The sequence below is a fragment of the Lissotriton vulgaris genome, chromosome 3_2 (genome assembly GCF_964263255.1).
Source record: "Lissotriton vulgaris chromosome 3_2, aLisVul1.2, whole genome shotgun sequence".
In the NCBI taxonomy this organism is placed as follows: domain Eukaryota; kingdom Metazoa; phylum Chordata; class Amphibia; order Caudata; family Salamandridae; genus Lissotriton; species Lissotriton vulgaris.
In genome coordinates this window covers 214,073,028-214,100,548 of record NC_141690.1, presented here as the reverse complement: position 1 = coordinate 214,100,548, position 27,521 = coordinate 214,073,028, and the positions used below count along the sequence as shown (strand labels likewise).

Genomic DNA, 27,521 nt, shown 5'->3' with positions numbered 1-27,521 from the left:
TTCATCTCGAGGAAGGCGGCCAGCTGCTTGTTGACGGTCTTCTCGATGACTTTGGCTGGAAACGGGAGGAGCGAGATGGGGCGGTAATTCTTAAGTTCGGTGGGGTCCGCTGTAGGTTTCTTGAGTAGGGCGCTGAGTTCGGCATGCTTCCAGCTCTCCGGGAAGGTGGCGGTGTCGAAGGAGGTGTTGATGATGTCCCGCAGGTGGGGTGCGATGGCAGCGTCGGCCTTGTTGAAGACGTGGTGAGGGCAGGGGTCGGTCGGAGATCCGGAGTGGATGGAGTTCATCATGCGGATGGTGTCTTCGGTGCTGATCGGAGTCCAGGCGCGGAGGGTGGTGGTGGGGAGCGGTGGTTCGGTCGTGGCATGCGTCGGTTGAGTGCTGAAGCTGTTGTGTATGTCCGCGATCTTGTTGTGGAAGTAGGAGGCGAGGGAGTTGCAGAGGTCTTGCGATGGGGTGATATCGTTGTTGCCGGCGTTGGGGTTGGAGAGCTCTTTCACGATGTTGAAGAGTTCCTTGCAGTTGTGTGCATTGTTGTCCAGCCTGTCCTTGAATGCAGTTTTCTGGCGCGGATCAGTTGGTGGTGCTTCCGGGTGGCAAGCTTGAGGGTGGTCATGTTGTCCGGTGTTGGTTCTCTTCTCCAGGCTTTCTCGAGGGCTCGGCAGTTCTTCTTGGAGCTCTTGAGTTCGTCGGTGAACCATGGGGCCTTCTTTCTGCCGGGTCTGCTGGGCGGGGTCCTCAGTGGGGCGAGTTCGTCCGCGCCGTTGCTGATCCACTTCGTGAGGTTGTCGGCGGCCTGGCTGGGGTTCGCTGAGCTGGCGGGAGGGTGCTGGCTCAGGGAAGCGGCGAGCTGGTCGGCTGTGATCTTGTTCCAGCTTCTTCGAGCAACCTGTTGCTGGTGGTGGTGGATCGTCGTTCTTTTGAAGGTGAAGTGGACGCAGCTGTGGTCCGTCCAGTGGAGTCCGGTGGCGTGGCTGAAGACGATGTCTTTGCAGGATGAGAAGACTGCGTCGAGTGTGTGTCCGGCGAGGTGGGTGGGGGTGGACACCAGCTGCTTGAGACCGAGGGTGGCGAGGTTGTCGAGCAGGGTGATGGTGTTGCAGTCGTTGTTGTTCTCCAGGTGGAAGTTGATGTCCCCCAGGAGGATGTAGTCGGAGGAGGGGAGGGCATGCGGGCTGATGAAGTCGGCGATGTCCTCGCTGAATTGTGTGCGTGGTCCCGGGGGTCGGTAGATCAGGGTGCCTCTGAGGGTGGTTTTGAGGTCCGTGTGGATCTGGAAGTGCAGGTGTTCGGCGGTTGTCAGGGTGTCGGTGTTGGTCTTGATGCGGAAGGTGTCCCTGTAGATGATGGCGATGCCTCCTCCAGTGTGGTTGTCGCGGTCTCTTCGGGTGATCTTGTAGCCCTCTGGGATGGCGATGGCGATGTCGGGCGCTGAGTAGTCGTTCATCCAGGTTTCCGTGAGGAAGGCGACGTCAGGAGCTGTGGTGTCGAGGAGGTTCCAGAGTTCGATGGCGTGTCTGTGGACGGAGCGGGTGTTGAGGAGGATGCACTTCAGGTGGTTGCTGTTGTTGTTCGGCTTGGTGGGTGCTGGTGTAGTGCAGGTCCGGATGCAGGTGAACTTGCAGGCGCGGCAGCAGAAGGGTCCGTGGGTGCGTCTCGGGGTGGCTCGGTAGCATCCCGGGGTTCGGACGGTGTTGAGTGCGCTGAGGGTGGCGGCGACGTAGGTCCGGCGGGTGGGCTGGGGTCTGTGGGGGCCAGGGGTCCTGGCGCTGGGCGCGGTCCAGGCGCGGACGGGCGTAGACGGGCTTACCTTTGGCGCACCTTCGGCGCTCAATCGGTGCTCCCGCTGCGCGCTTCTGCTGCGGGGTCGCTCTGGGGGCGTCATAAGAGGGGAGCCGGGAGGGAGGGTGTGCGGGGAGGCAGGGAGCGCGGGAACCAATCGGCGGGCGGGGGGGCGGGGTCTCGCAGTGATCCGGCGGGAAAACCTGGGGGCTCGGCGGCGGCCCTGCGGTGGCTGGGGCGGCTCTGCGGCAGCCCTGCGGCGGCTGGGGCGGCTCAGCGGCGGTCCTGCGGCGGCTGGGGCGTCGTGCAGATCGTGGAAACAGGCAGCAGGTAGGAGGAGCAGGCGAGGGGCGTGGGGGCGACCAGGCCAAGGGCGCAGTGGTCGCTCCTGTGCAGCGCTGTGGGTCCCCTTAAGAGGGGAGCCGGGAGGGAGGGTGTGCGGGGAGGCGGGGAGCGCGGGAACCAATCGGCGGGCGGGGGGCGGGGTCTCGCAGTGATCCGGCGGGAAAACCTGAGGGCTCGGCGGCGGCCCTGCGGTGGCTGGGGAGGCTCTGCGGCGGCCCTGCGGCGGCCCTGCGGCAGCTGGGGCGGCTCAGCGGCGGTCCTGCGGCGGCTGGGGCGTCGTGCAGATCGTGGAAACAGGCGGCGGCCCTGCGGCGGCTGGGGCGGCACAGCGGCGGTCCTGCGGCGGCTGGGGCGTCGTGCAGATCGTGGAAACAGGCAGCAGGTAGGAGGAGCAGGCGAGGGGTGTGGGGGCGACCAGGCCAAGGGCGCAGTGGTCGCTGGTTCTGGAGCGTTACAATTCTAGTAATTTGAAGTTCCTCAGTCAAATTCCATAAGGCAAAAACTGTTTCATTAGCAACAGCTTCTACAACACGTGTTAGCCGTCTTATTTTCCTGCTATTTAGGGCAGCACCAACAAATGAAAAGAGGCCTAAATTAAAATCGACATATTGCTACAGGGAGGTGTCTGTTTGGTCAATCTCATCAATTGCTAATGTTCTCTTCACTCTATTTAATATAAAATCATGATATAATACAAAGTCGTTATGATACATGGGTGGGGCAATAAATACAGGGGGTAATACGAAGGATATGTAACATGTTCCTAACCACCCAATAGGAAGACGGTGATAACTTTTATTTCCACAAATGAAGTAAGTGTTTCGTGAAGCTACAAAGGCAATACCATTTGGCGTGTCAAAGGTGAGAGTAGTATTACATTCACTTCTCCCTATTGGGATAGTACCTTTATTTCGGACACATAGATCAGCTTTGGTGTCAATAACTGTAATCACATGTAAACTTTACATATTTATACGTCTTTGATTAGTGTAGACACGAGGTAATGACACATTATCTGGTCGATATTCTTCCCACTCGAATTTGGTTCCTTCTGCTTGCGGAAAACCATCTCTGTCATTGTAGCAAACTTTATTAAGCCGGAAAAGCAGTCCACCCTTTGTCGGCCATCTCAAAGTAAACAGAAGAGTGTACCAAGCGTTACAAGAACCATTATGAGAAAACGGAAGAGGAATAAGCGGAGTGCCTCCTTTCTTTTGGTGTCCAGGCAACATTCCACATACCCAACAGTTCGAGGTGTTCGTCATATTATGGGTTTGATGCAAAATTTGAATGAAACTGTTATTTAAATAAGTCTGTCTATGTCTTTCTTCATGATAAGGCAAAGTAAAATGAAAATGTTCAGATGGGATTGGGGTAGTAGGCAATAAATATTCTCTTGCCGGAACCAATCGTTCTACAATCCAAGCTATTACTGCTATTACTACTATGGTCGTAACAAAAAGCACAGCACCAAGAATTCTCTTATTTCTCATCTTAGTTGGTGCCATAGTTCAAAGCACAAAAAGTCTCAAGACAAAACTACTAAAAAATAAAAATATGAGTGATGAGCTCCGAGGTAGCCGTTGGTTTCTTCTCCGAGATTCAAGAGGGGTGTCGCTACACTGGGCAGAACTGATCCCCCCCCTTGATATTCTCGGCTTCCGTTTTCACAAACCTCAGAGCGGTAACTCAACCAGTCTCGCACAAAACAACTGCTCTCCTTGGCCGTAGATTGTATCTTTCTCCACCAGAAACAGTGTGGTCCGGGATGGCTCCCTCCGATTCAGTAGACGTAGTAGCTGGGCTCTTCTCTGCGTCCAAGATGTCTCGATAATCAGACAGCACAGTGGGGTTCACCAGATCCGGAGAGACATGACGACAATGAGTAGAGTGCACCCACCGCTTCTTGTTCGTGACTCGCACAGCCGTTCGAGTCGCCAGCAACACTTGCTCAGGGCCACGCCACCTCGGCTCCAAGCTGCTAGTTCTCTCAAATGATCGGATCATGACAAAGTCCCCAGGATGAAGATTGTGAGCCTCTCCAAAGGAATTGTCGGGGAGCGCTTCTCGAACCTGTTGATGAATAGAGAGTAATCATTTGTGAATCGTGCCAAATAATCGTTCATCATTATACAAGGCACATCATGTAGCAAACGAGGCTTAGGAACTCCCCATATATTCATCGGCCTTCCAAACACCACTTCATAAGGTGTGAGGCCAGTTCGGGAATGTGATACTGATCTAATAGATAACAATGCTAGAGGCAGGGCATCCAGCCATTTCAAAGACGTAGATACCACGATCTTTGCTAGCTTCAACTTCAGAGTAGCATTATACCTTTCTACCAGACCTGCTGACTGTGGATGGAATACAGCATGAAACTTTTGCTGAATCCCCAATCCTTTCAGGACATACTCCACTATTTTCCCAACAAAATGAGGACCATTATCACTCCACAAAAATTTACAAACAGCATAGCGTGGGAAGTACTCTTTGAGCAGGACCTTAGCTGTTGTTAATGCTGTATTATCCTTAGTGGGGAAGGCCTCAATCCATTTACTGAAAGCACACACCACCACTAAGACATACTTAAGATTATTGCAACGCTCAAGCTGGATGTAATCCATTTGCAGTACTTCGAATGGTGCAGTAGGTGGAACAAACCCTCCTTTCGGAGTATAAGTCCCTTTAGCAGGATTGTACTATAAGCATATCAGACAGGTCTGCACTACTCTTTTGGCCGTATTGGCAATCTCAGGATGCTCCCAAACACGTGTTAGCAATTTAGTAATTGCAAGATCTCCAACATGTGCCAATCCATGTGTCATTTGAACCATTGCTTGCAAGTAAGCGGCAGGCAATTTCCATCTCTCCATATCCTTGCTCCTCCAGCAACCCTCATCATCCAACACTTCCTCCGTTGCCCAGGTTGCGAGTTCTGCTTCAGACGCTGATTTCTGAATGTCTAAGATCTCCTCTCTAGCATCATGCCATCGCTCAGCCTGTGATTTCACCACGTACATAGGCGAGACATTTTGTAACATGGCAGTTTCCCTCGCTATGCGATCTGCAAAAGCGTTTCCTTGTCCTACTTTGTCTGTCACTTTCTTATGTGCACTGCATTTGATTATCGCTACTTTCTTTGGGTATAATAGCGCATTCAGGAGGTCACGTACTAATTCTCCTTGCATAATGTGCACTCCGTGTGAAGTCAAAAATCCTCGTTCCCTCCAGAGTAGGCCAAAATCGTGCACTACTCCAAAGGCGTACCGGCTATCAGTGTAGATATTCACACATAAACCAGCACTTAATTCACATGCTTTTGTTAAGGCTATCAATTCAGCTGCTTGGGCCGATTTTTGCGGTATTCGTGCTGTTTCTACCACTGTCTTAAGTGTCGTGTTCGCATAGGCTTTAGAAGTTGTACCATCTGGCAACCTTAAACACGATCCATCAACCCACAGTTCCCCATCTACATCTGGAAGTGGCATATCCTGTAAATCGATACGACCCTTTGTTTGTTCTTCAGTCAAGAAAACACAATCATGGTGTTCTTCCTCCTGGGTCCCACCAACTGGATACGGCAATAAAGTAGCAGGGTTCAGAGTGGCACATCTCTTCAGTGTAATATGTGGCGCCAACAGTGTTAACTCATATCCTGTTAAACGTGCACTAGTTAGATACTAGGTTTTTGTTTGGTTTAGCAGAGCGTCTACCGCATGGGGAACTAACACCAACAATGTGTGTAACAAGACTATTCCCTCACTCTGTCGTATAGCCACTGCTGTTGCTGCAACTGCTCGAAAACACCCAGGTAATCCTCGTGCTACAGGATCAAGTACAGCTGAGAAGTACGCACAAGGTCTCTGTTTATCCCCGTGTGTCTGCGCTAAGACTGACAATGCACACCCATCTTTCTCGTGTACATATAATTTAAAAATCTTTGTGTAATCTGGTGTACCTAGCACTGGTGCAGAACAAAGGGCTTGTCTCAATTGCTCAAAAGCATTCTGACATTCATCTGTCCATTCAAGGGAGATCGGTGTAGAATTGGACAACAATGCTAACAAAGGTTTTATAATGTGTGAGAACCCCATTATCCACTGCCTACAAAAAGACGTTAAACCTATGAAAGCACGAACATCTTTCTGAGTGCGAGGGACTGGTGTATCTAAGATTGCTTGAATTCGATCAGATGTCAATGCACGTTCCTCCTTAGACAAAAGATGACCGAGGTAGGTCACCTTTGGTCTACAATATTGTAGCTTTTTCCTAGAGACTTTGTGATTATTCTGGGCAAGAAAAGAAAGCAGGGAAAGACTACTCTCTTCACATTGTTCCTGCGTGTCTGCTGCAAGTAAGATGTCATCAACATATTGAATGAGAGCCACTCCAGACTGTAAATCAAAAGAATCAAGCTGTCTTTTCAAAGCCTGGCTATAAAAGCTAGGGCTTTCAGTGTAACCTTGAGGAACTCGACAAACACTATATGATTTATTATTTAATGTGAAGCCAAACAAGTATCTGCTATCAGGATGGATGGGGATCGAGAAGAAAGCATTCTTCAAATCAATAACAGTAAAGGTAGTGGCTGTGGGCGGAATCAAAGTTAGTAAGGTGGTAATATCAGACACCACTGGATACTGCGGCACTACTATCTTATTAATTTCCCTCAAATCAATAATGAAACGATAGATTTTAGTGTCTGTATCTTTCTTTAAAATCGGAAGAATAGGGCTGTTACAGACATTGTAGGGGACTTCTTCCACCACGCCTGCAATAATCAAGTCATGTACAATATGCATTAAGGCAATTTCACCTTCCCTGGAAATTTTATACTGCGGTACACGAGGCAAAGATGCTCCCTCCTTTACAGTGATACGTATAGGAGGGATAATCATCTGTCCCACATCTGTGTCTGAAGTAGCCCATAACGTTTTTGGAAGAGAGGCTAACGCCTCTGTCTCTTGTATGAGGCACAATCTCACTACATCTGGGTAATTCTCATTCAAAATAACCCGCACCCCTTCAGGAGCACAACGTATAGTTGCCCGAAAATATTTAAGCATATCCAGTCCCATGATATTATCTGGAGTGTTTGGTGACAACAAAAACAGACATGGGGCAGTAAATTTGTCAATGTGAAATGTAAGGGGTTGTGACAATGGGCTAAGAGAGGGTGTTCCATCGATTCCTATTGATGTAATTATTTCGCCAGACAGGGGAGCCCTTGGAACCAAGTGTTTGGACAGAGCACTGCCAGTAGCTCCTGTGTCGACCAGAAACTGATCAGTAGAACCCAAAACATGCGCTGATACATATGGACCCCTTTGATCTACTGGTACTTCAACCGATTCCACACCCCATCCTACGCAATCCTATGCATGTACAGAATCCTGGTGCTCAGTAAACTCACCCTCAACTATCTGATACTGATTTCGTCGATCAAAAGTATTATGATCAGCCTGACCACGACCCCTCGCTTCAAACCTACCACGATCATTCGCTCCACCTCTCGACCCTGAATAACTATTCCGCGTCCTTCCACTTCCTCGACCACGCTGATTACGCTGTTCTCAAAGCACCGGACAGTCTGAAGCCCAATGTCCAAACTGTTTACAGTATGCACACTGGTCCTCACAAATGTCGGAACGAACGGAAGACGTACCATACGATCCACGTCTACCCCTATCCTTCCCTCTCGGCTGTGTAGCATAAACCTGAGCCAACATCACCTTCGTCTTTAACTCCTTCGCTTTCTTATCACTACTTTCCTTAGCCTCCAATTCCTGTCGCTCATAATACTGAGCCATAGTCAATAAAGAAGCAGGGGTCGCCGTGGTCCAGGAACTTTCACTAGTCTTCAAACGTTTCGCAATCTCCGGTAGGAGATTAGCCACATACTTGTCAACGAACAAATGCCTACCCGTGTCCTCTGTTAATAATTTCCCACTGTAATCATGGAATGCTTCCTCAAAACGCGAAAAGAAGTCAGAAACCGATTCATCCGGTTTCTGTTTGCAAGAGGCTAACATAGTCCAATCAATCTTCTTAGGGGGAACAAGCGTTTTCAATTTATTCAAAATAGCCTCCGGAAGTTCTAATATTAATTGGCATGGTTTACACGCGGGCTTCCTATCCAAATCAGCTTGGGCTAGTTCTTTCCAATCTGCACCCAGAATCGTTCGATCATCGAATTTACGAATCGCTCTCCACATATCAGGAGGCAATATTAACCCAAAGAAAAGATCAATATCAACTAATGTCATAACACACGAAGAAATGGCCCCTTCCACTCCTTCATAGAAAGCTGCCGGATTTTTACGAGGGTCAGGCAGAGCAGTCTTAACTGCCATAACATCTGTTCTATTCCACGGCGTGTAAACCCAATTATATATAAAATAACCCTTTGCATTCACAGACGTTTTATCATCATCTGTACCTTGCCCTTTAGGAGGGGCATATAAAGGTGTAGCTTCTCGCATAGGCATAATATGAACTGTAGAACTCTTATCTGCTCCAAAGATAGGACACTCTTTGGATATCTCTGTCGATCCAGGCGCAGCCGTGTCTGATGCCTTTTTCGCCGCCCACAATTGTAACGCCTCATCCCGCAGATGGATCAACCGTTGGAAGAACGAATCCGCATCTGTAAGAACAAAAATACCTTTACGCAAATTCTCACGACCAACTGATACATCCTTTGGTTCCAACTCAAATGAATATTTTCTAAACCGTTCTACAACTTCGTCTCCAAAATGACTCAGGAAATACAACCGTTCTCTCTCGGACCACTTACGCATATGGTCATCAACCTCTGAAATAGTTATAGATTTAAGATTAAGTTTCCAAGCAAACCCACGCAATTCCGCAGCCCGATCAACACTTAGCCTGGTACGACTATCCCCTTGATCGTCTTCATCCAATTCCTCATTCGGAGCCGTAGGTGAAACATATGAGGCGGGCAACGGTCTAGCAATGAAAAATCATCAGATTCATTAGTAAGGACAGGATAAAGAGGACGTTGAATAGGAAATTGAACATTAACTTGCAAATTACGTTCCCGTGTCTCCCTCTCTTTCTTTTCCTGCAATTCTTTTTCCTCCAGCTGTAAAGCTTTATCACGAGCAGCCTTTCGCTGCTCTTTGTCCGCCAAGGCTTGTTCACGCTTCATTCGCTCACGCACAGCTTTCTCCCACATACGTTCACAATCAAACATATCCTGTCTAGACCTGCGCTGAAACAAACATTGCTCCACATATTGAACCTTTCGCAAATCAAACGACCCATGTAGTGGCCATTGGAATTCATGATCGGCCTTTGTGTACTTATGCCACAATGTACTATACATAATAGGGGGAAGGCCAAATTTGAAATACATTTCACGATTAGGTGTCCCCTCTGGGGGAGCCGGCTGAGATTCATTTAATCGATAAGTGGTACCCTTTCCAAGACAGCACATTCCTCGAAGTGTGCTTAAAACAGGCCTGTCAAAATATCACGAAAACGCGATATTACATAAAATGGCACTTAATATGTTTTACACATGGTGTGCCATTCAAACAAATACAAAGTCAGAGAAATATCTCTACACTGCCTGCCTATGTGAGGTGCACTCCACATATAACTCAAATCATAGATCCAAATGTTAGCTAACTCAAACAAATCCAAAAAGCCACAGTAAGTGTCAGTAGACTATCTTACTAATCAAAAGCTTACCAAATTCTCAAATATCCAGGTTCCAGCTGCCAAGTTTTTCAATCGAACCTGCCAAACAGGCACTGTACGACAACTCAACCGATCAGGATGTCAGTCGAGGACCGGCGCCACCTGGAAGGTCAGATCAGAAGGAAAGGAAGAAAACACGGTGGGTGCCAAGACTCGGGTCACTCAGTGGCAGCGTACGCATCCATGGCGAGTTTCCAATCCTTCGACACGACCTCTCCTTCGGGCATCCGAGTCGCTGATGAGTCCCTTCGTGGTCACCAATTTGTGGTATTGGGTTTTTTCAGATCTACATACTCTGCAAGAACTCCATGACACCGTAACATAGAAGTTGGCACGGAAACTGGAAATGCAAAAGACAAGTTTATTAAGACCCCAAGGGGTGGTGGTACAATCCTACAGCACCCTTCGGCAATGCATGAAGTATCACACCGAACATCGGTGCGCGACCTCTTTTATACAGTTTTACAGTAATAAAAAGAGTAGGCGGGATACATTTGCTCAGTTTAGGTACATATAAGGACATTTCTGGAACACAACCAACTCATGGGAGGAGTTTCAGTACTACCGGTCAGTTTGGGGAACATTCCTAAGCGATGACCGTCCACTAATACAGAGGGTTTGACTACGCATGCGCAAGCTTGACCAGTACTAAAAATAACCTGTTGCTGGGCAAGTTTGGATGGATATTGGACAAAAGGGGATGCTGACCACGAGGCAGCATGTTCATCAAATTGGAAGCCAGTAATACAAAAGGGCCTCCGCAAATGTGGTCAAGATAAGAAAGAATTTGTGTAGCTGAGCTAAACGCTAACCCGATCATTGTCAAATTACGACAACGGTTTAATAAAGGCGCCACGACCGACCCGGCGGCGGCCCCCAAGGACAACACTGTGGTGGCCATGTGTGGCAAGGCGGGGGCGCCCGCGGGCGGGGAGGGCTCGTCCCGGGCCGCTCCGGAATCCCCGCCAGTCACGCAGCCATTTATGGCCACCTTCATGACCGAGCTCAAGGTGGAGATAGGGTCCCTGCTGTCTGAGGAACACTCATGCGTCACTGAGCTTCGAAAGGAGGTGACGGAGCTTGGAGACCGAGTCGATGGCCTGGAGAAAACTATGGACACGCGTACCGAGGACCAGGAACGCCTATGGCAGCGCCTGCTAGCCCTGGAGGAGCAGAATATTGACCTCCAGATTAAGAAGGAGGATTCGGAGAACAGGAGCCGGTGCAACAACCTCCGTATTCGAGGGGTTCCGCTCGGAGAGGAAGGGGAGGACATGATGGACTATGTAGCGCAGCTCCTTCATGAGGTCCGGGGTGATGAGGACGTATCGACCCCCGCACTGGACCGGGCGCACCGAGTGGCGGCCCCGGGTGGGAGACCAGGCCTCTTGCCGGACATCCTCACCAGAGTGCACTTTTTTGTGGAGAAAGAGGAGATATGGAAGCGGGCACGTGACCAACCAGACCTACGATATAAAGGCCACAAGATTCAAATCTTCCAGGACTTGGCGCCTAACAAGCACCACCAGCTCATCCGCACCACCAAGATGAAATCACTGAAGGAGCGACTGGACAACAACGCCCACGACAGCAAGGAACTATTCGGAATCGTCAAGGAGTTCTCCAACCCCAGCACCGGCAACAACGACATCACCCCATCACAAGATCTCTGCGACTCCCTCGCCTCGTTCTTCCACCGCAAGATTGCCGACATCCACAACAGTTTTGGCGCACCATCCACGCACCCAACCACCAAACCAACGAACCCCACTGCCACCCTCCGCACCTGGAGCACGGTGACCACCAAAGACACAGCCCGCACGATGAACACCATCCACTCCGGCTCGCCTACCGACCCCTGCCCCCACCACGTCTTCAACAAGGCCGACTCCACCATCGCACCCCAACTCCGGGATATCATCAACACCTCCTTCAACACCACCACCTTCCCTGAGAGCTGGAAGCATGCCGAGCTCAGCGCCCTACTGAAGAAACCAACAGCGGACCCCACCGACCTCAAAAACGTCCGACCCATCTCGCTCCTCCCTTTTCCCGCCAAAGTCATCGAGAAGATCGTCAACAAACAGCTTGCCGCCTTCCTCGAGACGAACGGATTCCTCGACCCCTCGCAGTCCAGTTTCAGAGCCAACCACAGCACCGAGACCGCCCTCATTGCAGCCACCGACGACATGTGTGTACGCAACACCTAATACTCCCCATTCATTCCTATTTGCCTTTTGGGGAGGTATTCCTTATTTGCGATTAGCAATTAGCTAATCGCAAATAAGGATTGTGTAGGAATCGCAATTCTTTTTGCGATTCCTACATGAATCCCTTTTTGCGAGTCTTTAATAGCGATTCCTTATGAATCGCTATTATAGACTCGCAAAACGGGTCTATGATGAATCAGGCTGTATATCTATGGAGTTTGGGCTTTATCGTTTCTCGACAAGTCTTGGTAAGCAAAAAGTGGATGCTTTATCTGTCACCTCTGAGGTGAAAATTCTGTCTGTTTTTCTATTGGTTTCGGATGTCAGCTCCTTGGGTTTTTATTTTGATGTTAGAAGGTAGAGGGAAAGGTCCTTTCTTCATTTATTTGTCTAAAGAGACTCCAGAACTAGATCGTGGTATGTTACATTTCAAATAAAAGGGATATGCTCTGTATATGCATGTGTGAATCCAGCGGTCTTGCTGTAAGCAACGCTTATTTCCATTTTGAAGATCTGGAGCGGTGCACTCCCAAACTTGTCTTTATCAATGACGGAGACTGATCAGTTCCTTAGTATAAATTAATTCTTTATTTTAAAGTCCAGCAAAAACACATGAGCTCCAGCCAACGCGTTTCGTTCAACTGATTGAACATCGTCAGGGCATGAAACTGAATGGTTGAAGGTGATGCACAGGATACCACAATGATGAATTTTGGATCTTGAAATGAGGAAGGAGCCCTCCCGACAGCCTACATTAGGCACACACACTGGGCCCTTATCACGGAGGCCCACACATGATTTTGAGTCACCATTTGAGCTGACATCTCGGATACAATTCATTTTTGTATCCTGTGCATCACCTTCAACCATTCAATTAGGGAATCATTTACTGTGGATCACCGATTGCTCCCATCATACTTTCATGCCCTGATGAAGTTCAATCAGTTGAACGAAACGCGTTGGCTGGATCTCATGTGTTTTTGCTGGAATTTAAAGTAAAGAATTGATTTATATTAAGGAACTGATCAGTCTCCGTCATTGATAAAGACACGTTTGGGAGTGCACCGTTCCAGATCTTCACAGTGTCCAATCTGCTTGGCAGTTTGCACCTTGCAGGTGTAGGAACTGTTTGTGCACAATCCCCCAATTACTACTGTCACAAGTCATAAGTGGAACAAAGCAGAGAGGTTCAGCTAGTGTGGTTCACCGTTGGTTCTTTGTCATTGCTTATTTCAATTTTGGTAACATACCAATTTTGCTAAAACTGGATAAAAAAAATTTGATAAAAGGTATTATAAATGTATTGGCAAAATGTATTAAGAAATCGGTACACAAGTAAAACAAATCCAATTAAACACACACCCTTACCAAAGATTCTACTGGTTAACTTGTAAAATCTGCATGAAGAGCAATTCCTTCCATCAAACAGTGTTAATCACTTTCACTTGGAATAATTGTATTCGTTTTTTCGTTGGAAAGATGGGTGAAAGCCCAACAATGACCTATAGGAGAAAATGACTTAATATCACAATAATTCCAGCATTTTGACCAAATTCCAACAACTGCCCAACATGCAGGGGGTAAAATTCAAACAGAGTGCAGACATTGCTAGATCTCAAGATGTGCGTACATGGTAAAGTAGTATAGGGATCTATTTCCATCCTATGCGGGATATTCCAAACAGTATACATTAGGAAGCGAGGCATCAATCAGGGGTCGGTAGGCGGCTAGTGGCGGAGCTCGATTCCTCGATATGACACCCAACGGGTCCAAATTTGTCTATGTTTGAAGGGGCAACCATGTGCAAGAAATACTGCCATTTTGGCCCCCATACATCTGTCCATTTCGGTCTTCCATTCACCCATCGTCGGAAGAGACGTCCCTTTCCATAATTGTGCTATATCTCTCTTGGCAATAGAGAGAGCTAAAAACAGTAAATGTTGCTCATACACATTTCCCCCAATGTTGTCTGTGCTATGCAAGAGAAAGAGTTGCGGGTCCAGCGGGAGTTACGCTAGTACCTCCTGGAGGCAGGACTTAATTCTGCGCCCAAAAAGTTCCAACACTGTACAGCTCCAAACTGTATGTAAGAAAGTCCCCTGCACTCGCTCACACTGCAGACATGTGGAGGATTGAATCAACGCCAAGACGCCCTCGGGCATTCGTTCGCGCTCTACAAATTTAATAAATAAATAAATAAATCAGTCCAATCCGCCAGAGTCTAGTCCGTGCATAGTAAGCCCTGTGCAAGTAATTAAACTGTATCAGGCGGTATCTAGTAGAGACAGCCGCACGCCACCGGCTAGCGATGGCTTCGGCCCAGTCGTCATCCATCAAGTCAGGGATGTCAGCCTGCCACGTCTGCCACGTCTTGTCGAGCGTTGTCTGTGTGTGAGTCGTTAGTGTCTGATATATCTGTCTAATCTTGTGGCGGTCTAAATCTCCCATCAACAGATGGCCTTCTATTGGATGGAATTCTGGAAGGGTCTCAAGTGAGCGAATCAGGGGGGTGAGTGTATAGCGGAGTTGGAGAAATTTGAAGAATTGTGTTTCGTGCAAGTTGTATTCTGTTTGCAGTGGCTGGTAGGATTTCAGGGTAGTGCCCTACATCACATCGCCAAAGGTCGATATCCCCACCAGGTCCCATCCCCAGAACCCCCCAAGGCAGCCACCGGGCAGAGGTACGTTCCCTGCCATAGTCGGATTGCCAGGTGAGCTTACCATGCCAACCCATCTGTCGGACTGTAGCCCACCAGAGCAGTATTACTAGTTTACCTGCTGGAGGCATAAAATCTAGGTATGTAGCGCTATATAAGAGTTGGAGGAGGGAGGTCCGCTCCATTGCCTCATGCTCAATCGCATATGCTGGGTCCGAGGGGGGAGTTATACCACCATTCATTTACCATACATGTGACGCTGCGTAATATGAAAAGATGTCCACCACCGCGATTCCTCCGCAGTATGTAGATCGCACGCACGTGCGAAGAGCGGCACTGACTGCTTCACTGTTCAAGAGAAATTTGTTCCTTATGGCAATGACCTGTGCGTACCAGGAGCACAGGATTGATAAGGGAAGTTTTGGAGACAATATAAAATCTGGGGCAACAATATCATCTTAAAGATGGCCTAACGCTCATACAGGGACAAGGGAAGGGAGGACCATATTGTAGTTTCCCTATTGTGGCTAGCTAGCAGTGGAGTGATATTATGTGCCCAGGAAGTTTTGGGGCATGGTGACACGAAGATGCAGAGATATTTAAAACCATCTGTCCCGAGGGATAGCTGCAATGCCCAAGTATCTCTGCCTTGATAACCACACACCGGAAACATTATGGATTTGGCGGGATTCGTGTGTACACCCATAGTTCCTCCGAATACCCTGAGGATTCCCAAGATGCGAGGCCCAGAGAACCAAGGATCCGTGATGAAAAATAGGACATCGTCTGCGTATAACGCAATAGGGTCTGTGCGTGAGTGCGACCATTCAAAGCCTCCGAGAACCGGGTCAGCTCTAACCCACGCTGCCAAGGGCTCAACCGCAAAGGCAAACAATAAAGGTCCAACCTTGTGCCCCTTTGTATGTGGAAGGGGAGTGAACGATGCTCGGCTATTCGCACCAGCGCTGTTAAGTTTGTATATAGTAGACGTATATAAGCAATAAATCGTGGTCCGAAATTGATTGCCTTGATCAATTGAACAAGGTACATCCATCGAAGGGAGTCGAAAGCTTTGTCTATATCACCCAAGAGTATTACAGCCGGCAGACCCAGCGCTGGGGCAGCTGCTAAAGCGTTGTGTACTCTACGAATATTATGACGGGTTGCTCTCTGGGGCATTAATTCCAACTGGTCAGGATGAATCAGCTCTAAGACACACATATAAAGGCGATCTGCATGGACCTACCCCAACAGCTTAGGCTCAAAATTAATGAGGGAAATGGGGCGGTAGGATGAGGGGTCTTCCCGAGGGCGACCGGGCTTGAGGAAAAGAATTATTCCTGCATGTCGCCTCTTGGATCGCCGCCAGCAGATTGGGGCCCAAAAGGTGTATGTTCGGCTGTAGGGATTCCACAGGGAATCCGTTGGGGCCAGGGGCCTGACCCGGGTGGAGTGCATTGAGGGCTCCAGTCAGCTCGTCTACTGTGATTGTGGTCTCCAATTGTTCGCGCAGTTGGTCCCGAAGTTTTCATGGCAGGATATCTCGTAGGAATTATGCAATTAGCTGGAATATTCTTTAATTTTCAAAAATGGTACCACCGTTTGCAGTTACCATCTCACCTACCACAGAGGGGAACAGGAAGTAGAGAAAAACAAAAGATGGAGTCCTTGTGGCCCCTGTAAGGTTACTGCATCAGTTCTCTGCCCTGCAGATTCTTTCAGTGTTCTAGTATCGTCCTGAGTGAAAAAGAATACTATATGTTTTTATGGCCTGCCCTTCTAAGACATCACCAAATCTGTATGTACTTACTTAATACCTCCCACTTTCCCACTAGAATCTAGCAGCAGGAAACCCTGATTATGCAGTTTATTTCCTAAGGGAATAACACAAATATAGAATAAAGGTAAGCTAAGTATCTCTAAAAAATCAACAAACTGGGATATCATTATAATACCCCAAATTACCTACAAAATAAATAGATAATTATCTAGGTCAGACCAGATACAAATGTAATTAAATCATTCCATTAATGTCTCACAAACATATCCATAAGAGTAGAGTCTGAGTAATGCCCAAAGAATGACCAGGAGGGTTTCAGAAATAGTCTTTAAATCACAATCACTGTGCTTTAGTAGTGCAATCACAAATAACACGCATTTTCCTTCTTTTCCAGCGTAAATAATCACCATTCACAAGAGTTCATGGAATCACAGCCCTAAATATTGAGTATATATCCAACAAAGTATTGTAATCAGGCATGTTACCATCTTACCAACTCAGAAAGGCAGTCAGCAGTTGGTAAACCCTCTTGTACCCTTTGGTCTCCGTAGGTTCCAAGAAATATGAGAAAAGGTAACCAAACTCTGAAGAGCCAGAAGAACAAGGTAAAAATAATGAGGAACTACAGGAATTCAAGGATAGGAAGGATCCAAAAAGCAGTTCAAATGTTGCAGCAGAAGCGCGATCTTCTGAAAAACCTGTAAGTCATACTTTTTAGCTCGAGCCTAGAGCCAGCACGCTGCATGCGCTGCTCGGCAACACTTATAATAGAGGGGTGGGTGAACAGAAACTCAGCCCACTCTCCACCCATATTTGCCATTAGCTTGTGTCATTGTCTGTTTTAAATCCTGGCTTCTGATTCGTTGATAGGCTTGTTAGCCCCTCCTTAGTACCGCCTACTCTTCATTTGTCAGGTGAGGTAATGTGGCTCACTGGTTAGAGGCGGCAGACCCGAGAGCAGAGGACGGCCCGGGACCAGGGTTCGATTCCCGGCGCGGCAGGTTTCTGGACCAGGGTCAGCGGACTCGATAATTCTCTCGCCTTGGTGCCCACTCTGATCAGCGATCACACTCGGCAACTCTGGGCATTAGCTTGCCTCATCCTCACTAACGGCCCCACCAGACCGCCGGGGATGCCTGGTCTCACCCTGGAGATACCCATTAAGGGACCATCTCTCAGGGAAGCCAGGAAGGGTTTCGCAGCGGTCGAAGCGCCTTGGGACCCTCCGGGTAAGTAGTGCGCTATATAAATGCCTATACATTTACATTTACATTTACATTTACATTTGTCCCCCACCATGGAGATTGGCCCCTTCACGTCGGTTGTTACATGGTATGTGTTCTTTAGGCTGTGAGCACTATTTTCTTTGATGAAGTTCTCCTACTGCAGCCACAAGGTGCTTTGGTGCCTTCTTTACTCCCCTCTCCCTCCTGTTGTCCGTGGCTTCTTGCCCCCTGCCCACCCTCCCGTTGTCCGTGCCTTCTCCCCCACGCCCGCCTTTCCGTTCTCCGTCCCTTCTCATCCCCCACCCTACGATTGTCTGTGGCTTCTCCTCCCCACCCGCCCTGCCTCCCGTTGTCGGTGCCTTCTCCCTAAATCCCTCCTCCCGCCCTCCCTCTCGTTGTCTTGATGCCTACCATTTGCAGTGCGATGGGTCTCATGTAATTGCGAGACCTATTGCATTGCAAATGCTTGTTTAAATAACTACAGGCAAGAAGGAACTCCTTCTATTATACTGCTGTACCCGAGAATCCCAACCGTGACTAGTGCGGAGTTCCTGGAGGCGTTCCGACACAGGGGAACGCAATAACACCAGACTATTTCCCCTGCCTCTGCCTTCTCCTAACTACTGGGTCCAGCTGAGCCGTGTGCAGGGACACATACCTGGAAAAGGTGTGTGTGATGAACAGGAGTGGGGAAGCAAATGTAATCAGCCGTATCAATGGAAAAGGATCACTGTCTCTTAGGTCAGCATGCAAAGAGATATCAGGATTGGAAAACGTCTCATCGTCTAACACAGAAAATGTATACTTTACATTTAGAGAAGCTTCTTGCTGCAAACCTAGCAGCTGTTGCATTAGAGATGTTATTGAGTAAGAAGGCAAGGACTAATTAGTGGCTGTAATGAAATGTTTAGATAGGCTCATTAAGACATCAGACTAGAATTTAGAGTTATCAAAACACAGCGTGCAAACGGAAGAAAAAAATGCCTGGTGATTTATGATGTCCTGCACCCATTATGATGTCCTGCGCCCATTCTTCCATTTTATCAGGTAATTCAACCGCCAAGGCGCAGAGCACGTCTGATATCTACACTGTACTCCCCACAAACCTAAGCATGCTACCACACGCACAGATACTCCAACTCATATTTTCTTGTGTCCTTCATCTACCGTTCACTGGAAAGCCAAATGATCGCTAAATTGGTGGTACGTGGCGAAAGTCAGTATAAGCATATACCAAACTGACCTGCAACTGTAGATGTTACAGAAGTTATGTGGGTGATGAGTGGATTGACACAGCTTCACAGCAGCTTCAAAGCCCCTCTCCAAAATGCTGAAATCATTCTATGTCAAGGTTTCAAGTGACAAAGTAATGATGCAATCGAATAGGGTTGATTTGGTGTCTGTTTATGCCTGCTGGCCCTGCTCTCAATCGTCCAAACAGCTGCCGTATTTCTGGATGTTATCAAGAGCAAAGAGCGCGTTTTGTACATTACCAGGCATAGTCTCGCTTGCAGCGTCATTTCGTTTGGTGGATCCTTGGGATAAGGTCTGGCTTTTCCTTCCTCCAATTTTCTATTTACAAAATGTGTAGACAGAGTGACAATCATATGCAGATATGAGTTCTTCTGGCAAAGTGAGATTTAGTGTCGGAAACTAAATACAATGCCATTTCAACGTTACACAAAACACTGGTCACTGACAGGCAAGGTCTACACTAGAGTAACTGTATTTGCAGTTGCCATTAAAAATAGAGGGACAACTAAATGAATAAAGTGATGGTTAAACTTTGGATCAATATATAAGGAAACAGGGCTCTCACACAGAGCTGCAATAATGTGCTACCTATGCCAACGTATTTGTCCAACAGGATGGCAACTAGGAATATCGGTAAAAGAATAACAAAATGGAATTTAAAGTACATCCCTGTGGTGTGCCACATCCTAGGTTTAGAAGTGTGGTTTTCTATTACCATGGATAACAGCTATGGAATTGATGTACTGTTGTGGTTAATTGTTGGAAGTGAAATCCTAAAACATTTTATACAGAACAGTAATTAAAACATGTTATATTATCAAACACTTTCTCAGCATTGAGAGTAACTATCATCATAGACAATTTAAGTTTTCGACATATTTGATGAACATTAATGCAGATGTATGAAAATGTTGTCCAATGACATTTGCTTAGGGACTCTCCTTAACAAATGCTACTTATTTTGTGTGATTTAGAAAGTTATGGTGATGACTGGTTGTAGGAGAGTAGGGTCTGCTTTCCTATGGTCACCCCACTTTTTGCTTCACTGGTTTTCGACTTAATGTGGCTGTGGGCCTGCTAATCAGACCCACAGCCCAGCTGTGCTCTCTCTAAATTCAATACAATGTACTTTAGGTACATTAACAATTGGGATTGGATCCCCTTATCAGCCCCTGTACAGTGTACTATAGGTACCCAGGGCATAGGTGCATCCAAAGCCTACCAGGGGCTGCAGCATATATTATGCCACCCCTGGCTGTCCACTCCCATTGACAAAACTGGCTGATCACTCAGCTGGGGCAAGGTCGTGTAATCACCCCTTGCTTAGATATAGTATTCCTATATCTAACCTTATATCTAGACACATATACACCTATAAGTCACTCCTATGGCAGGCCTTAACAATCGTGGAGGCAGAGTGCTTGGTTTTATGTGAGATGGTGCTCTAGCATGAGCTGAGCCTGTCTGCAGCTTTCGGAACCATGTCCTTATAGCTGTTCTAGGATATAGCCATACCATATACACTTAAGTGCATTATGAACCTCACGGTTTAATGCTAACACTGGTTTGGCTTTATCAAAACATGTCGTGTAAGGTGTCATACGCTTTGGAATACTACCCCCTCACCAGTTCTGGCGACGGGGGTAGCATTCCACCCTTCTAGAGGGAGAAGACATGTTGTTCCTACTAATCCCGGTTCAAGTTAACCAGAGCCTCAGCATCACAAAATGGATGCTGCTGCCACAGACACAAGTCTGACCTCCTGCTGCTGGGAGTCCTTCCAGCGAGGGAGGCTTGGACAATAGGTTTCCTGTCTTGGGAGGTGCTAGCACCACCCCAGACAGGCTCTTGTGTATCAGGGCAGGGAGGGCTGAAAGAAATGAGACACTGCCTGGGGCACACAGGTGCCCCATGCATAGTCTAGTTCAAACCGGTGCTGGGGTGCTCCAGCCTCAGCTCTGGTGCGAAACTGGACAAAGAGAAAGGGGTGTTACCATCCCCTTCCCTGGTCCCATCCATAGGAGGGACCTAGCAGCTAATCCAGCCCCTAAATTTGGTATATAGGTAGGAGCTGGCTCCCAAGACTTTAGATGTATCCTGACTGAAATTTGAAATGAAACTCTGGACCTTCGACGTTCTACCTGAAGATAGAAGACTGAAGAATCTCCCTTGTGGTCAAGGAGTGACCACCCTGCACAAGCAGGCTCCATCCAGCGATCAATGGCTTGCGCTGTCGATGCTCCTGCCGGAGCCCCAGCACAGAGCCTGACAAGACCCGGACTTCCAGACTTCCTTCATCCCGATCCACAGTCCCAGCAAAGCTGAGACCCGTGGAGGCGACCCGAGTCGTGGGACTGGCCATCTTGGAAAGTCAGCAAATTGCTTTCCATGCAACTTTCGAGGCACCCTCGAAGTTGTGCATTGGGGATTGAGAAGCCCCAGCCCCGAGCACCAACTGCACCGAAGATCAGCCCTCCACACTCCACGAGGTCTGCGTGGGGCCCTTCTGCATTTTACTGCTTGACATGTCTGTCCGGTCACTTGCCCGTTGGCTAGTGGCCATCTTGACGACGAACTTTTGAATTTACACTGTTGGTCTTGTTGCTCAAGACTGGCCCTTGCTTCCCTGAAAAGAAGAAGGCCATCACACCTTGCTGGTCTGATTAAAAAGCCATCTTCGATTCCTGCGTGGGTTGCCTTTGCCAAGGCTTGTTGACTCCAATCCGGAAGCCGACACTGCAGACAGTGAGAGCCTTTATGGGACAGTCCGTGCCTGACTCCTGATCATCGTCAACACCTCCTGGTCCACGTGGCTGCAGAGACAAGCTTCACAACATCACCTGATTGATTCGCGACATTGCCTGGTTCCTTCCTGGTTCCTTCCTGGTCACTAGCTAGTGACCCAGACTCTGTCCCCTCTGCTTTCAGGTACTCTTTATCCTCGATCCGTCCTTGGATCCAACCGGACACTTCTCTCCTGGTCGCCTGCAGCATCCTCTTCAAGGCTCCATAGGATTCAGCGATGAAACCTGACACACTTTGACACCTATGCACCCGCTTCCTGTGGGTGAGGTAACGAGATTACTTCGGTGCTCCTGTGGGTATTGACTATCCTAGTGTCTAGGTTTCAAGTAACTTTCATCGAGTCCAGTCAGAAGTGCCCTAAAAGAACTAGATTCTAATTCTTTCGTTCCCATTCTAACTCTATGGTAACTTGCGTGTGAGTAAAGACTCTGCACACGCCTCCCTTGGGCCTCCTACTTCCTATCCATTGGTAGTACAGTGTAGCCCCAGCGATTCCCTAGGCCCTAGGCCTATCCTTTGTTTGTGACGTGGTTCTTATACCACTATTTTAGTATATGGTTTAGCGGGCCCCTAGGGCCCTACTGTATTTTGTGAAACTAATTGTATGATAATTAAGTATCTTGTTATGTGCTTGTGCCTCTGACCTCATAAAGAGTTCAGAGGGGTTGTTTAGAAATAAATACATATATATTTTATATACATCCTGTGTGGTGTCCTTTCATTTGGTATTAAAGGGGTTACATATGGTAAAACAGCTGGCTTCACATGCCCTCTTTAGTTTAGCCTAAGACTGCTTTGTCCATGCTACCACTAGGATAGCTGGTCTATAAGGTTGACTTTACAACCATCACCATAAGGGTTGTTTGGACTGGTGCAAGGTGCTCACTAGAATAGTGAACATCATATACCAGGCCAACTTCTCACACTGGTTAAGGATGTATCTCGGGAAAGAGAATTCAATGTAAGAAAGACTGATTATCTTACAGTCATCATAATCTTCTCTGTCACATATATATCAGCATGTGTACCACCATACCATATCATACATAGCATAATATATTTGTTTGCGAGTTATGGTTAGCAGTGCACACGCCACATGCCATAACACGTGCAGCCCACCATGATTCCATGCTGTTCTGGAGCGTGTTGCGTGCTTTGCTAATGACAATTGGAGATTTTCAGTGGTTTCACGAGTTTGAGCTAGAACCATGACCTTTTAACTGTTATTGTTTCCAGTGAATTTCATTGGTTGTTTTAAGTTTTACTTAAATTTACAACCCCCTGCTCCCAGCCCTCTGTGGCCGCTTCACCCATGCTACACATGGCCTATGATTGTGCGCTCTGTTAGTAGGTTATAGGGTTAACAACCCCCTGTACAATGGCATGCCATGCACCCATTTTATGCCGTGCATAGCTTTCAACCAGGTCCTGTGCCCAACAATTTCAGCTCTGTGCAGCGGGAGTGTTGGTTGCTGGGTTTTCTTGGCATTACACTAGGCATAATTTGATAGCTGTCACATTTCATGAAGATTATTTGAACATCGCCAACGTTATTCGTGAATAAAACTCTAATTACTCTAAACTTGCTCAAAACTTGACATAGCACACAGTGAACTAAAATTTGATAAACAGCTTTAATAAACAGTGCCACATTTATTAGCAGGTAAATAACTTCGCCAACACCCCACTTGAATCTCTGCCGCATTTTTGATGGGCCTGCATGAAAATGAGAAAACCAAGAGTAGGGTTAAGCCTCCTCAGTCACATTTCATTTGAGATCAATCAGGTGCAAAAGCCAAACTTATTTTGACTCCCTTTTTACTGGATCGTCACAAAATCTTAAATACCGGCACTGGATGTAACTTGATAATTGCCTAACATGCTTGATGCAGATTCATTAAAGTGTATTAAAGTTATCAGCGACTGAAAATGCTACTGCCCATCCTTTAACTATGCGGCACAAAAGGGGGTGGTGATGGACAGGGGGTGGGTGTTTGATTTGCTAAATGCTCCGTCCATCATCCCCTTTTGTATCGCTTTGTTCGCCCTAAATTGGCAGGGTATGCTCAGACGTGAGTCCCTTGCTCACTTGGCCACTGGATTCAAGATAGCCTGGCTGATGAGGATTATGTTGAAACCAGTCCCAGGATGCTTGTTTCCGGTCCAGGGAAGACATGGCTTGGTGGTTCGGGCTGGACTGTTCCCATGAGGCACAGGGTCAGACTGATTTGCATATGTCCATGTCTGAACTGGGGTGGCTGAGTGAGCTAAAGAATGGTGATGGATTAAACCCAGATCAGTTGACTGGGGGTGAGTGTTTGATTTGCTCAAACGCTCCGTCCATCATCTCCTTTTGTATTGCATCCTTTAATTATGTCTTCTCTTTAACTTGAGGGATTGGCAGGAAACGCCATATACCAATCAAAAACAAGATCTTCCAAGCTTCTGGAAAATTTTGTGCAGATTCATCACATAGTGCCCATGTCATTAGCAAATTAACAACTTTTGCCCCCCAACCCCTTTCAACTCTCTCGCCCCGGTGGATATGCACAAACTTAAAAAATACTAAAAGGAGGGAAATCGTGGCAAGACCCTGCCACTTTTCGTGAAGATCCATCAAATGGTGTTAAAGGTATTAGTAATCCATTTATTTTTTCCCTCTTCCCCCTTATATTTGCCCCCTCCAACCTTCCACGGGACCTACTCTGGATATCATTTGCTAGCTACTTGCCAAAGACTGATACAGATTGATCAAGTAGTGACAATGTCATAAGCAAATTACAATTTTGGTCACCGCCCCACCCCTCCAACTTTAACAATACAATCTCCCTTTATGAATTGACATACAACTTGACCTGCCTGTAAATAACTAATCCTTCCAAACTTCTGCTAAATTTTGTGTAGATTCATCACACAGTGACAACGTATTACCTAATGAACACTTTTAGCACACTCCCCTGTTTTAACTGGGCCTCTCTTTATAGATACGCACAAATTCTAAAATATCAGTAATAATACGAAAGTACTAAGGCCCCGATTACGACTTGGGCGCAGTTGCGCTGGCTCTCCGCTGGTGCAGCTGCGCCAAAGCCACGTGTGTCATCATCTTCACCTACTTTGTGTAACATTCTCTAATGTTGCTTCAGGGATAATATCCTGGATATCCAAGCAGCATTTACCCCCCGCAACATCAGTATGGAGGCATCTTTGGATTGTCAATCTGTCTGTACAGGTCATTCTTTGTCGGTGTTAAGGCCAGTCGATCCATTGGAATGTCTCAAAAATCTTAAAGATCTAAAGTCCAGCTCGCCCTCGGACCCCTGTCCTGCTAGGATACTGGCAGCGGTTGCTGAGGTCGTAAAGGCAGGAGTGAATTCCATCATTATTTTGTCCCTCCAGAAAGCGGTGGTTCCATAGGCTTGGAAGGAGGCCAAGATCCTGCCACTCCTGAAGAAGCAGTCATTGAGCCCCCTCTGTCTGGGGAATTATTGGCCTATCTCCCTCCTTCCTGCTTTGGCGAAGGTGTGTGAGAAGGTGGTAAATAAAGAGCTCACTGATTTTGTGGAAAAGGAGGTGCTCCTGCATCCAGCTTAATCCGGGTTCCGGGCGTCCCACAGCACAGAAATGGTGTTGGTTAAGGTGGCGGAGGCCATTCGGGAGTGTCTGGATGGCAGCGGAAGGGCTACTTTAATTTTGCTTGACTTCTCGGCGACATTTGAAATTGTCCCACACTCACTTCTTCTGTCACGTCTGGCCAAGATTGGCTTGTCTAGTAATCAAACAAGAGTGCCTCTCACTTTTCAATCAAAGCCAAAAATCAAGGCAGGTTGAAGACGCTATTTGTCGTTTTCAACACGGTATTTTTATTTATACCAGTTACTTTTATAGTTTGTCAAATGTTTGTCGTACACAACATATGATCAGCAGAAAAGACATGTACCAAACATCAATTTTAAAATTGATGTTTGGTACATGTCTTTTCTGCTGATCAAATGTTTGTCGTACACAACATATGATCAGCAGAAAAGACATGTACCAAACATCAATTTTAAAATTGATGTTTGGTACATGTCTTTTCTGCTGATCATATGTTGTGTACGACAAACATTTGACAAACTATAAAAGTAACTGGTATAAATAAAAATACAGTGTTGAAAACGACAAATAGCGTCTTCAACCTGCCTTGATTTTTGGCTTTGATTGAAAAGTGAGAGGCACTCTTGTTTGATCACTATATTTAGGCCCAGCCTTCTCACTTGTCCTCTAAGGGCCAAGCTCCCCTTGTTCTACAAGATTGGCTTGTCTGGCACAGTGTGGGGCTGGTTTCAATCCTTCCTGGAATGGCGGTTTGAGCAGATCTGGATTCCACTGTCCTCCTCTTCCCCTCAGCCAGTAACAACTGGAGTACCTCAGGGATCCTCCCTTAGTCCCATCCTTTTCAATATCTATGTTACTCCTCTTATATATATTTGACGGAGGAGCTGGGGGCTAAGGTGTTGGCCTTTGCTGATGACACCCAGCAGCTTTTTACCTGGGACAAATACGCGGACTCAGTACTTTTGGTTCAACATTGCCTATCATCTATCTTTAAATGGTTGGCGGAGGCACAGCTCAAGGGCCATGAAGAAAAGTCAGAGATTCTGCGATTTGGTAAATTCCCCCTCAATTTTAGAGAGCCGCTCTGGCCTCCTGAGTTCCCACTACCTACCTCGTCAGGGAAGCCAGCTAAAAATGTGGGGGTTTGATTCGATGAAGGTCTTTCCTTCTCAATACATATCAAGAAGCTAGCCGGTTGTTGCTTAGGCCTACTTAAAACTTTTAGAAGATTTTTTCCTCTCCTGCCTCAGGAGGCGAGGGAAACGGTCACCTGTGCGTTGATCTTGTCTCAGCTGGATTACGCCAATGCCCTTTATGCTGTTATCCCAGGCTACCTGCTGAAGAAGCAACAAGTGGTTCAAAACATCGCAGCCAGACTCCTATTGGGTCTGTCGGCCAGGGACAGTGTGCATCAACAGTTCCGCTCTCCCCACTGGCTTCCCATGGTGGATAAAGTGAAATTTAAACTTTTGACTTTGGCCCACTGTGCGCTTCACGGGTGTGGCCCTCTTTACTTACAGAGGCATTCTATGTTCCTGAGAGAGCACCGGCCATGTTTAGAGGTCCTCCATATGGCGTGCTTATGAGGGGAAAGTGAGGCCGAAAATCAAAACCTGCTGGAAGCGCTTGATCCTACAGGAGGTGAGTGCACCGGGAACAGGTCCACAATAGCGTACGCCTCCACCCCACCCTACCTTCTACTCCCTCCGGGGTGCAGTTGCGTTCAACTGCTCCTGATTCGTTCGGCAAGTTCTGGCCTTCTCCCTAAGACCCCACAGGGACAGGGCCCGCGGGCGGGACCGGGAGGCGACAACACGGTCGCGCGGGCATGGAACCGGGGGGGAGGCATGAGTGGAATCATTGCTCCATGCGCCCAGTTGCCTCCTCCAGCACACTCGACACTCTGAAAGGCCTCTTGACACAGCGCCTAATCTCCAAACACACCGTCCCAGCGACCCTCTGCAGCACAGGGTCCACCGCCGCCTCACTTATAGTGCATTGACACACAGCGCTGGCTGCAATTTGATCATTATAGCAGGGAACTGCAGCACTCTCCTGCGGCCCTCGCACTTCCTCCCGACGGCCCTCCGAGCTCACGAGGGGGGGACCTCTCGCCCCTCGCAGTGAATGAGTTTGC

The 27,521-nt window shown here is 47.7% G+C and overlaps 1 long non-coding RNA gene across 1 annotated transcript in view; it reads right to left on the bottom strand.

Moving 5' to 3' along the window:
* Positions 1-27,521, bottom strand: part of LOC147725544 (uncharacterized) — a 331,146-nt gene that overhangs the window by 42,449 nt on the left and 261,176 nt on the right. The gene's annotated exons all lie outside the window — the stretch shown is intronic.